This window comes from Scomber scombrus, chromosome 11 (assembly GCF_963691925.1).
Source record: "Scomber scombrus chromosome 11, fScoSco1.1, whole genome shotgun sequence".
NCBI classification, from domain to species: Eukaryota; Metazoa; Chordata; class Actinopteri; order Scombriformes; family Scombridae; genus Scomber; species Scomber scombrus.
The window spans coordinates 22,614,046-22,626,113 of record NC_084980.1 but is presented as its reverse complement, the minus strand read 5'-3'; positions in this window follow the sequence as shown (position 1 = coordinate 22,626,113).

Below are 12,068 nucleotides of genomic sequence, written 5' to 3'. Positions count from 1 at the left end.
CAATTTGAAGATATGCAAGTTTCCATGCTACATTTATTTAACCCTTACATACTCTTCAGGGTCTAATTTGACCTTCTTTTTTTTAAATTAATTAATTCAAATCCTGACCTGCACATTTGTAAATATTGCATGTGGCTCATTTAGTCATAAGACATAGAATATATTCTTAAAAAATGTGTATTTTTCTACATAATGCATAATGTAGTTGAATATCCTTGAAGTAATTAATTAATTAAGTAATTAATTGAGTAAGAGTTTGGACTTTTTGCAACCAAGTTAATCCAACAGCCATAGTGTCAATCATGCAACTATAAGTAACTTAATCTTTTAATCTTGATCGTATCATGGTTTGTGCACTTTGAAACTATTCTTCTTTCCAGTAAAGGAAAGGAAAGTCAAATAACGTTTTATAGGACATTTCATCACAATTAAATTATCAGTGACAGTGTTCATACATCACTTTTATGTTGTTTGTGTTTTGTTTCTGAATTGCGGTGATGTTTTTCCAACGCTAACTGGCTCTTGTTAAGAGAAAATTTGTGTGCATCAACTAGACATATGGAGTATTATAAAATGGTTCATAAAGAATATCACTGCTTTTATGTGTTTTTAATAGAGAAACCAACTGGCCAAGAAATGGGAAAAATGCGCTCCAGCGGCAGCAGTCAGCTTTAATAAGTAAGGGGGAAAAAATGCTTCTCTGTAGCCTGCAGGGAAGAGATCAGCCGCCGTTATTAATGCATCAAACCACAGTCAATATACATCTTGAATTTTAATGAGCCACCGTGACCGATATATCCAGGAAGGACAATCTTGATACATTAAACATTCAGTGACCTCATCATAAATTGTTGCTTTTCCAAACAAATCATTGGTCAACATGAGGGCAACCGCGTCCCGGCTTCACTGCTTGTCATCATTTGTCTGTATCAGGTGAAGCCCATTATGAGTGGAAATGAGAGTGGTGAAATGCTTCATACATCACTTGTTAGGATGAATCTTCTTTTTTTCTCCACTAGAGTTGAGAAATATGAATTAGATAATAAGCATAGACATACATATTGATGCGGTGCTGATTTCCAGAAAGAGCATCGTCAAACACTAAAAGAAAAGTAATCATATGGGATTAAATATGTCTCATAATAATAAAAAAAAAGAAAAAAAAGTGACTACAAATACATTGAAAACAAAGAAATAACCTCAAAGGCAACACTTATAATTAGAGCCGCAAGCGGCGATGGCGGGCCCTCGCTCACCCATGCCACCGCGGGGCCTGAGGCATGGCGGGGCTGTGGCGTGAAGCAGAAAGGGAGAAAAAACCTGGAAGGAGGCCAAAAATGCTATGTTTCGTTCATCCAGTAGGGGGCAGTCACAGGTAGTTACACATATGGTCTGGTGTGGTCTGGTGAGTTCAGGGCGGCCACTCATCAGTCATGTGAAGTTTGGAGTGAATTGGACAAAGCATGAAGGAGTTATGAGAGGTTGATGGATCATCCACCAGGGGGCAGTAGAGTGTAACAAAACACAAGCTGTTGCGTTCAGGGTGGGACAGTGATTACACATGTGAAGTTTTGTGGAAATCGCACAATGATGATGTAAAATATGGCACTTCCTGTTTCCACTAGGGGCGACACGAGTGAGATCGCCTATGAGCGAATGGAGACGTTGAGGTCGGCACCCTGGACCTGTGTACCAATTTTCATGATGATACGAGTTCAATAAAGCCATCAAAAAGCCAAACGTATTTTCATGGCGAGGAATTGATGGTCGCCGCGTCGCCACACGGACGCCATTACTCGTAGCTTCACAGTCTTCATAATGTAGCTTCACCAACTGGTTCTGAATGAAGTTGATGGGGCAAAGTATGTAATTTTAATGAATCTTAGTTAACTTCCTGTTACCACCGGGGGGCGCTATGAGTTACGTGGGAAGTTAATATATCGGGACGTTCAGGGCGGAGCCATCATCATGTCCAGCAAGTTTGAAGCTGATTGGAGTATGTGGGCGTGAGAGCCACTCGTATGTACATGGCGAGCACGCCAAAGTTAGTTGAGCCCTGGCAGACACGCCCTTTGACCTACGGATGCGCAGAGCACAACTTAAGCTCAGCTAGGTCTGGAGATGTTGCGTACCTAATTTGAACTTGATCGGGCGAACACTGTTGGAGGAGTTAATTTTAGGCGGGAAAAATCAAAACCAAAATGGCCGACTTCCTGTTGGGTTGAGGTCATGAGGTCAGGAGGCTTTTTTGCATATGTGGGTATAATACATATGTGTACCGAATTTTGTGAGCATAGGACAAAGTTAGCAAAATTCCATATGGGCATTTTTGGACTTTGTAGGGGGCGCTTTTCCGCCATTCTGCGTCGACTATGTGCGACCACCCAAAAATATCGAATTTCGGATGAGGCCGGACGTCCGTGCAAAAATATAAGCATTTTCGCATTTGGGAAAGGGGCGAAATTGGGGCACGAAATGTCGGAATAATAATAATAATAATAATAATAATAATAATAATAATAATAATAATAATAATAATAATAATAATAATAATAATAATAATAATAATAATAAACATTACAATTTCAATAGGGCTTTCGCCAGGCGACTTGCAGTCGCCGCTCGGGCCCTAATAAACATTACAATTTCAATAGGGCTTTCGCCAGGCGACTTGCAGTCGCCGCTCGGGCCCTAATAAAACTGTTTGATGTCAATATAACTTTTACTTCAATGATTAGGATTTCTCTTTTCGCTGCAGAATTGCGTCACCATTGGCTAATCATTAATTAATCATCAATTATTGCATCACATTGTTTACAGCAGCCAAATTACCTATATGGGTATTTAAAACTACTAATAATGACCTAAGAAAAATGAAGTCAACTCTTACTTTTATTAGGATTGTCAGTTGTGAGGAAAAGATAAAGCTGGTGGGCAGAAATAACTTAATTTTTTACTTTCTTTCACTTCAGACCATTGACCTGTCCCTCCTAAAGTAATTGGCCAATGGGGACCGAGGCCTGTAACACCCACCAAAGCACACAAGGACTTTGTGTCAGAAGTGAAACTGAAAAAAAGGAAAGAAATCCTGATCAGTCAAAGAAAAGTGAGAGTATTGTAAATGAAATATTTTACTCTTGTACAGGTTTTGCCTTTACGGTCACTTTTGTTTGGTTTAAATTCATTTTTATTCACTTACAGTTACATTTTTTGTTTGATTCCAGCAGGGAGATTTTGTCCAAATGTTATCACACAAATTTCATCTCATATATTTGTCCAATGTCTGACAACAGCTGGAAGACCAACAAATGATATGGTTAAGGTCACAGTCAGGTTCATTATGGGCATCATGATACACCAACCTATATATATGTTGAAAATAATAATGATACCGGGTCTCTTGGGGTCCCATTAACTGTTATTTCAGTAACAATATAGCCGTAGTAATGTATTTGTACCGTACCTCACTAGCAGGGGGGGCTCAGGTCTGATTCCTTTCGAAATACAATAACCTTTTAAACTTGCATCGTATCAGAGAAGAGATTGATCACACAGCGGTGCAGCTCACACCTTCCAGCTGGGGTGCCTGCATGCTATTTCTGACCTAAGCAATAGCGCAAACTCTGTTAAATCAAAGCAGAAAGATTATATTTGTTGTCCTTAACATCGATGGCTTTGTGGTAGAAAAACAATAATGATGTAGGACCGGTAACATGTTACTAGACCAGCGGTTTCTGAAGGGCAATGATACAACATAGGAAAACCATCCATGCAGTACAGATTACTGTATAGTCTGTATGTCTGTAATGGAAGTTATAGAACCAAAACCAATGCTAATTCTGATATAAAACCCCTAAAAACATGCTTATAAATCTTGCTTTCTTAGTTAATTATTTATTAGTTAAAAGGATATGTCAGATAAAACCAAATGCAACAGGAAATATACCGTACACAGCACAAACAAGGAAAGCAAAGTCTCAAATGAAACCTGTAAACAAGCAGAATGTGATTAAAAAAATATAGTTTACTGCTGCATACACAGAAGCTGCTGACAATCCTTAGTCGACTTTAATTATCTGTGAGCCACGAACAACATCTATGCTTGTTAAATGAGCAACAATGTTGTGCTTATTAAAACCTGAAAACATAATGAACCTGAACACCCAGCTGGAGCGACGTCCCTTTAGTCTCTGAGGGCTGTTTTTTTTGACATTATAGAGAATCAAAATGATTAATATTTGAGCAGGTTAAATTGGGAAAAAAAGTTAAATTTATTAAACAACGAGCAGATTCAACACTTTGAACAAGCTTCTTAACAATATCTAGTTGTCAGAGAAAGACAGAGTCATACACTTTACATGTGATGATTAATTCAGGTGTTTTTTGCTCTGATCTGATACAATTTTAGTGACCCAGCTCTGAATCTACAAGCTCACTGTCCAGCTGAGAAGACGGTCAGCCGGCAGGTCAACTTCTAATAGAAATGTTAAACAGGAGGGCAACGACGTGCAGCAGAGGAGGGAAAAATATTCCCCACATGGTTAGGAAGTAGGAGAATCATTGAAAATAAAGTCCTCAGATGGATCAGAGCTGGTTCAAGATGAGGCTGTTGAGATTTTTTATCTTTTCGTTTCTTTGTCTTCCATTATACATGACTCAGATTTGTCTTTGTAACCTCTGCAGTCTCTTCAGCCTCATTTACATTTTTTTCAGAAGCCTCAGCTGAAAGAAAAACACAAAGATAAGCAGAGTTGTCACAATGTTAAGAGATGCTTATCTGAACGTATATAGAAACAAAGCTGCACAAGTACGACCAAAGCAACATGCAGTAACATAATGCTACATAATGCTAAATGCTGATGTATGATGTGTATAACTTGTTCAACACATGGCCAAACATGGAGTCAGAACTGGTGGCTCTCAGCTGAACTGACAACAACATTGTGCTGAGAAGCTGCTGAGAATAATTGTGTAAGTTTATTTGGAAGAATACCGGCTGCTCATAATTTGTGATAAACTGAATTCAATATAGACTCAATAAAATCAAGACACAGCTGTCAGACTAATGTACAACAATTATTTATGTTTCCTCTTTTGCTCTAAGCTCCCATTTTAGAGAAAAACATGATCTCACTACAGCACAGTATGCAAACTTAGAAAGGTTGTTTAATAATTTGACATTACTCATTTTGGATATTATGAGTTGTATCTCCCAGGATAAATTGCCCTATTAAGGTATTAAATCGGTTATAATGGTAAACAGTTAAATGTTTTATTTGTAATACAAAAAATGATTTTACTGTCATAATGTACGTACCTGTGAATGATAATATCAATGATGATTACTTTGAATTTGAACATATCTTCCAGTTTGAATCTACATTTTTAACACTACACATTGACCAATTTTATAACCCTAGTCTGGCAACATTACTCATGGGATACATACATTTCAAAAGTTGCTGAATAACACCACGAACACCTTTACACTAAACTTTTTCTTCCACAGTTTGTTAAGACAATGTTCATAATTAGTGTTATGTATTTATAATGTTGTTTTATTGAAATTAACTATGATTCATTTATAATTACTTGACCAAACAATGACAGTTAATAATAATCTGACCCATGTCATGTGACCTAGATACTAGTATCAAATAAATGATAACTTGAAAACCTTCAATCATGCTCCTAACAAGGTGTTAAAGAAAGTGTATCTCCTGGTGCACATTGCCTGTTTAATCACGAGTCTCTCCAATGTCCAGGGTTCAACCTCTCATTCATGAAATATCACGTTTGTTGATATACTTGATTTACAATTATTTTTACTCTGTTTCTTCAGTCCCAATTATTGGTTCAGTCCCAACTTAGAAAAATATCCAGGTTTCCAATATTTAATTGAAATATTCTTATTACAAAAGACCAATGAACTGATGATAAGAGTCATTTAGATCAATAGAAATCTGCTTAAATATAAGTTTTATGTAAGTGATTTTGTGTTTCTGTTCCAAAGCTGAACCTAAAAAGATGGTTTGAAGGATTTAAAGGGATTTGGATTCAGTAAAGAGATTTGATACTCTAATGTCACACCAGAGTGGCACTTGAACGCCCCAACAGCCCCTCTGCTTATCTTCAGCCTCTCTGATTTGACCTCATGGGGCAAAAGTAAAAACCTCAAGTGTAACACTGCACATGAAAGAGATAAATGCCTCTTCATTTTTTGCCCCTGAGAGAGTCTTTGCCCTGAGATATTTGGTACTACTTGATCATTTTGCACATGAAAGGATGAGGCTAAAAAAAACTGCTGCATTTCCTAGAACTGTTTATAATTCGCTCGCTGATTAAATCAAACAGAGACGCAGTGACTGGTCCAATTTAACATAAAGTCTCACGTGAACACACCCCCCCCCTCCCTCCCCCAAAGAAAAAAACCCAAAAAACCAACCCCAAATGTAATAATTACATGTTTCTAACACTAGGAAGTGTTGATGAGAGACACTGGTGGCTTCATGTGTTTAGTATTTTTTCAGACAGTGCTGAGGCCGCAGCAGGAAGGGATCATTTTTTTATACCATGGATACTGAAATGTGTGACTATCATCATTATCACATTGAGAGAGAACTGTCACATACTGTAGACTTATTAGACTTGGGACAGCCAAGTTTGCACCAACCAACAATGATGGCAGATATTTTAAGCCAGGCTAAAGATGTTGTTAATTTGTGCTGTAGGACTGTTAATACTGTTCATACTGACTCATAATTTAGTCTCTACACCAATTCACATTCATACTACTATTTGATTAATCTTATGGAAAAAACAAAGGTTAAATTTGTAGATTTGCATTTATGAAAATGCATTTTATTTCCATTTTTGTATACTGTGGGTCACATTAGGAAAAGTCGGGCTGAAAGAAATGTGTATATGGCGTTTTTACAGCTCTCAAATGTAAAAAACTTCTCAAATTTGACACTGAACAGTATGTAAGGGTTAAGTTTAATTTGTTTTTCAGGTGACAGAGTAATCATGTAAATTCCCAATATGATGATCAGTTCATCTAAATGTGAACAGATTTGCTGTAATGTTTTCATAGATTGCTGGCTGGGTGAAACCAGCCGGTCAATCTCAGCTGAAGCAATCCGACTCTTGAGGTGATCAGCCGGTCAATGTCTGTCATCTTAGTTGATTTACCACTGGGTCTAAAGTCTCTGTAGCATTTTGATCTATGATATAATTTCTTTTGGAAGATTAAAGTTTGGTCTCACAAATGAAATCTAACAAATTGTAGCTGCCACATTAGTTTGTCTGAATGTTAAATGAAGCTTCAACAACAGCGCTGCCTCTGGGGTTCTACATGTAAAGATATCACCACATTACAATAAATATGAATGCATTCAAATGAACAAATGATCAGTCTATGTTACATTTCATTTTATTATAATAGAACTAGACTACAGTTTGGATTTTTATTGTAGCTGCATTAACAGACTGAATCACATAATAACATATCTGTTAAGTGTTTCATAATCCAGCCAAATACTAGGTTTGTTTGAGAATAGTATATAGTGTAGTCTGCTTTTCAAAAGATATGGCTGGTGTTGATCCTACTTAAAAGTTATGTGCATGAGTCCGAGATTTGTTGACAACTAAGAAAAAAACTGAAAATCGTCAGCCTTACCCTTTAATCATTTTATTGTTGTTATATCCAAAACAAGAAACGGTCTCAACAAAGCTATTGTATTGGACTGCATTATAACACCGGGTGTTCGTGTTATTTTGTCCACCCCCTGCGAGTTGTCACTGTACTCCTGGCAGTGTGTTTGCCATCTCAGTGAAGCGGAGAGGAAATGAGCCAGTGTGACAGCCCTCTGGTAGCAACATCTAATAGTTTTACTGACAGAGGTCTCTGCTGTGCTCTCCAGAGCTGGCAACATGATCCATCAATCACACACACACGCACACACACGCGCACACACACGCGCACACGCACACACACACGCACACACACACGCACACACACACACACACACACACACACACACACACACACACACACACACACACACACACACACACACACACACACACACACACACACAGGCAAAATATAACACTTCTGTATGTGTGTTTGAAGAACTCGCTTCATTGTGATAATCTTTTGTAGGTTTTTCCTTTAGGTGGATTTTTCCTAATGTGATCCTGAATATGTAAAAATAGGACAAACAATGCATCATTTTTACATTTTTGTGCAGCTGATACACGTTTTTGTCTTTGCAAATGTCCAAATTTGAAATGTTTTCATTAAAAACCAGAAAATCACCATCCTTCACATTCTATAAAATGTAATCCTGAACCATATACAGTGATTGTGAATGTCTCACAGCTTCATTAAGGATTAATCAAACATTTATTAATAACTGATTGAATGTGAATTGGTATAGAGACTAAATTATGTGTCAGAATGAACAGTATGTAAGGGTTAAGTTTTGTCCTGTGATCCAAATCTAAAGACCATTCCCCCCAAAGATTAGCGATCACTTTCAATGCAGACAAACATATTAGAGGAGATTGCATTGAAGCAAAGTACAAAGTCCATTTATCCTATGTGATGCTCAAAAAGCAGCGATATCCCTCTTAGAAATGAATCTGATTAGATCTTTGATGTCTGGTCTGGGTTAAAAATTGATAATGGATCCTTTTATCAGCAGTGTGTTGGCATAAGAAGGTGAAAGCAAAACATTTGGCAGAGAAAAAGAGGTTTTCTTTTATTATGCTGTGGAAATATCTTTTATGTTGGCAACATTTCGACTTCTCCCCCGCTGTTCTTTTGCCTCTGATATCGCATTTGACTGCTCCGGTGCATCAGATCCACGGAAAACATATCTGCTCTTAGAGGGATGCATAAGGATATTATGTATCTCTCTTGCTGCCCACAGTCTCATTTCAAAGGCATTTCCTCTCCAACAGGCTTCAAGATTCCCTCAACACAACATTCTGATTAGTTTCATGACTTAAAAACCTCCAACCGGCAGCTCGGAGGGGAAGTTATCTGCTTAAATCCATAGCTGCAAACTTCAACAACTGTACGTGAGCCGTGACACCTCCCATCACAGCACACAGAGAGGCAGACATGTGTGAAATAACATGTAGAGATCAGATACATCCGTGCAGAAACATAGCAAACAAATGACGTGCTGTGCAGCCACCTGCAGGCCTCGGGGTTCAGAAGCTCACACTCTTTTCATGCAGGTGCACCAGGTTGATACGTTTCAGGCCACAGATGAGCATTTGATAGGATGTTTTCTTTACAAACACCAACCGAGAGGATGTTGTAAGTAGATATGACGCTAGATCTGAATTGTAAATTGTCTGCGATGTAGGTGGCAAGGTTACTGTAACAGTGGGAGTGATGAAATTTATCATCAAAACATTTTTTATGTATTCTCTCAGCATGCAATGAGGGAGCGACAGAATTATTAAATACAACTAGTCTTTTCCATGGGGAGAAGTATGTGAATAAAACTCTTAAGCACATACCACTTTGGAAATGAGTGATCTACTTTAACCCTCCTCCAATGTTCGGGTCAAATCTGACCGATTTACAATTTTTATGCATCATAAACATTGTGTTTTTCATCTGATTGCATCATGGCCTTATGATATCCTCCACACGAGGCTTTTGAACATATACAATTGTTGATCACCACATTCAGTGATGTATGAGTCGTTTAGTAGCTTTATTTGTGCTTTGCTCTTATTTTACTCTGTGAAAACAATGAATAGGTGACTGAAAAGGCTCTAGACCATATTTTTTAGCAAAATGACATCTTGGTGAATGATAGTTACTCATGTTAACCACTAATCTGAGGCATTGTTTCAGAGGTTAAAAAGTGTTGAAATTTGGTGATGATTTATGGTTTTTGTGTTAACATAAGAGAAGTTAAAACAGGCCGGTCAAATGTGACCATGGACACTTAAATAACGGTGGAGCAGTGAACACTGGAGGAGGGTTAAATGGAGTCAGTTCTAGTGACACTTAACATGCAGATAGTTTTGGTTTTATTTGTCTAATTTTTGTAATATCTCTCTTTGAGATATTTTCCCTCACCACGATGTGATGGAGGTGAGTACATTTGGTTTATGGTGTTTATAGCATTGCAAAAATTGCACCGATTACTTTGCATAATCCATACAACATACTGTTGTCTATTTTTTAAACCTCACTTGTATTATATTAGATAGTTCTATGCTCTGGAGATGTATATTGCATATGAGCTGTATGAATAATGTGACCCCATTGTCTTCAGTCTCTATATCACTTGAGCCAATAGCAGATTATTGGATGAGGCAATGGATTGGTTGAATGTTGCTTTAAATCGTCTTGCAGCTATACCAATGCTTGCCATGCTTGTAGAAGTGGTAACGTAATCTGCTCTGGTTTCAGCAGGTGTGAAATATGTGCAGACGCTGGAAGTCTGTTAGGCAGCCTTTTAGTTGTCTTGATGCTTTTTCCTTTTAGCGTGGCTGCCGAGAGCCACTTTCCCCATGTTGCCAACATCAAATGTTGTGGTGCAGAGCCTTCATCCAGCACAGCTAGGGTCTGCTCTCTCTTGAGCGATGTATTATATTTGTTGTTCAAAAGCCATACCTTATTAAACACAATCTTCTCAGGTGTTTTTGTGGATAAGCTAACTGCTAACGCTAACTTTTCTCATTCCCACTGTGAAGTTTCGCTTAACATTAGACATGATTTGAGATTTTTATGAACATATTTAAACAATAGCAATAAAACCAATAACAGTGTATATTCAAAACTTTTCCAAAACATTCAGTTAATTAATTCAAAACCATTTCCAGACCAAACCTCTAGAACCAGTGACCGAATTTTTTATCTTTCATTGTGTCAATAATATATAAATACTTCACCTCAATAATCAAATGAGACCTGCTTAAATCATTTCAGTGGAGTAAAGTATTCTTAACAACACTTTTCCCAAGCTGTTTCCACCCTGATTTTTTAAATCAACCACAGACTTTGTGTACTCTGGCTTTATATGATTAAAGGATTCATCTGTTAACATTAAAATGATATGCTAGTCGTTGCTGACGCTGTTGGTCCTCCACATTGAGGCTGTGGTGGCGGTGCTCCAGGGCACAAGTAAGGCTCCGTCAGCGGGGACAATCATTAGCTTCCTCCCCAAGGAGCCATTTCCTCCTCTGCATCAGCTCCACTTCACCCTCAGCCCTTTGTGGCTCCTGCTGATAAGCCCCAGCTAATATCTGCTCTGTGGCCTGCTGCATTGGAAATGATGAAAACACAGGCACAAGCTGCTGTCCACTCCATCAGAACAACAGAAACTGGAATCTAGCCCCCGGGGCTATTGTTATTGGACAACAGAGGACAGTGTATGTACAGCTGAAATCCTGAATAGGTGCTTGAAACAAAACACAAGACAGGGAAAGGGTGACAGATTGACTTAGTGGTTACAATGGCTGTGACATAAGCAAAATGTCACAGTTTCAATCCCTGAAACAGCCGGTGTCCAGCCTGTCGAAATGTCCTTGAGAAAGATAATGAAACCATTGTCTATCATTATATGTCACTCTGGATAACAGAACAGAAATACATGCATAAAACCCTTTAACCATTTCATGCTAAAAAACCCAAATTACAATATTTAAGACACCTTTTAAATTAGTTATCAGTGGTAAAAGATATTAATCTGAGACTTATAACTTTTTTGAAATGGTCAAATCACATCATAAAATGTTTTGTCTTTTCAAAATTATTTGTCCTTTCCCTGCATTGTTTTAAGAGTACTGATGTAATAATGTGTTATTTTTATCAGAAGTTTACTTTAACGGACTTGAATGTACAACCAGTGCAATATTTACTGATAGTTAGTGCAATTCTATTAAACATTGCACATGGTGGTTTTAAGCGTTTTATTGTTTTAATTCTATTCAAAATGTGCTCTTCTACTTCACTGAGTACAGGTCATTGTTTAAAATTTTTTTAAAAATCATATTATGATAATATGTATGTGTGTACCTTGTATTTTTCTATA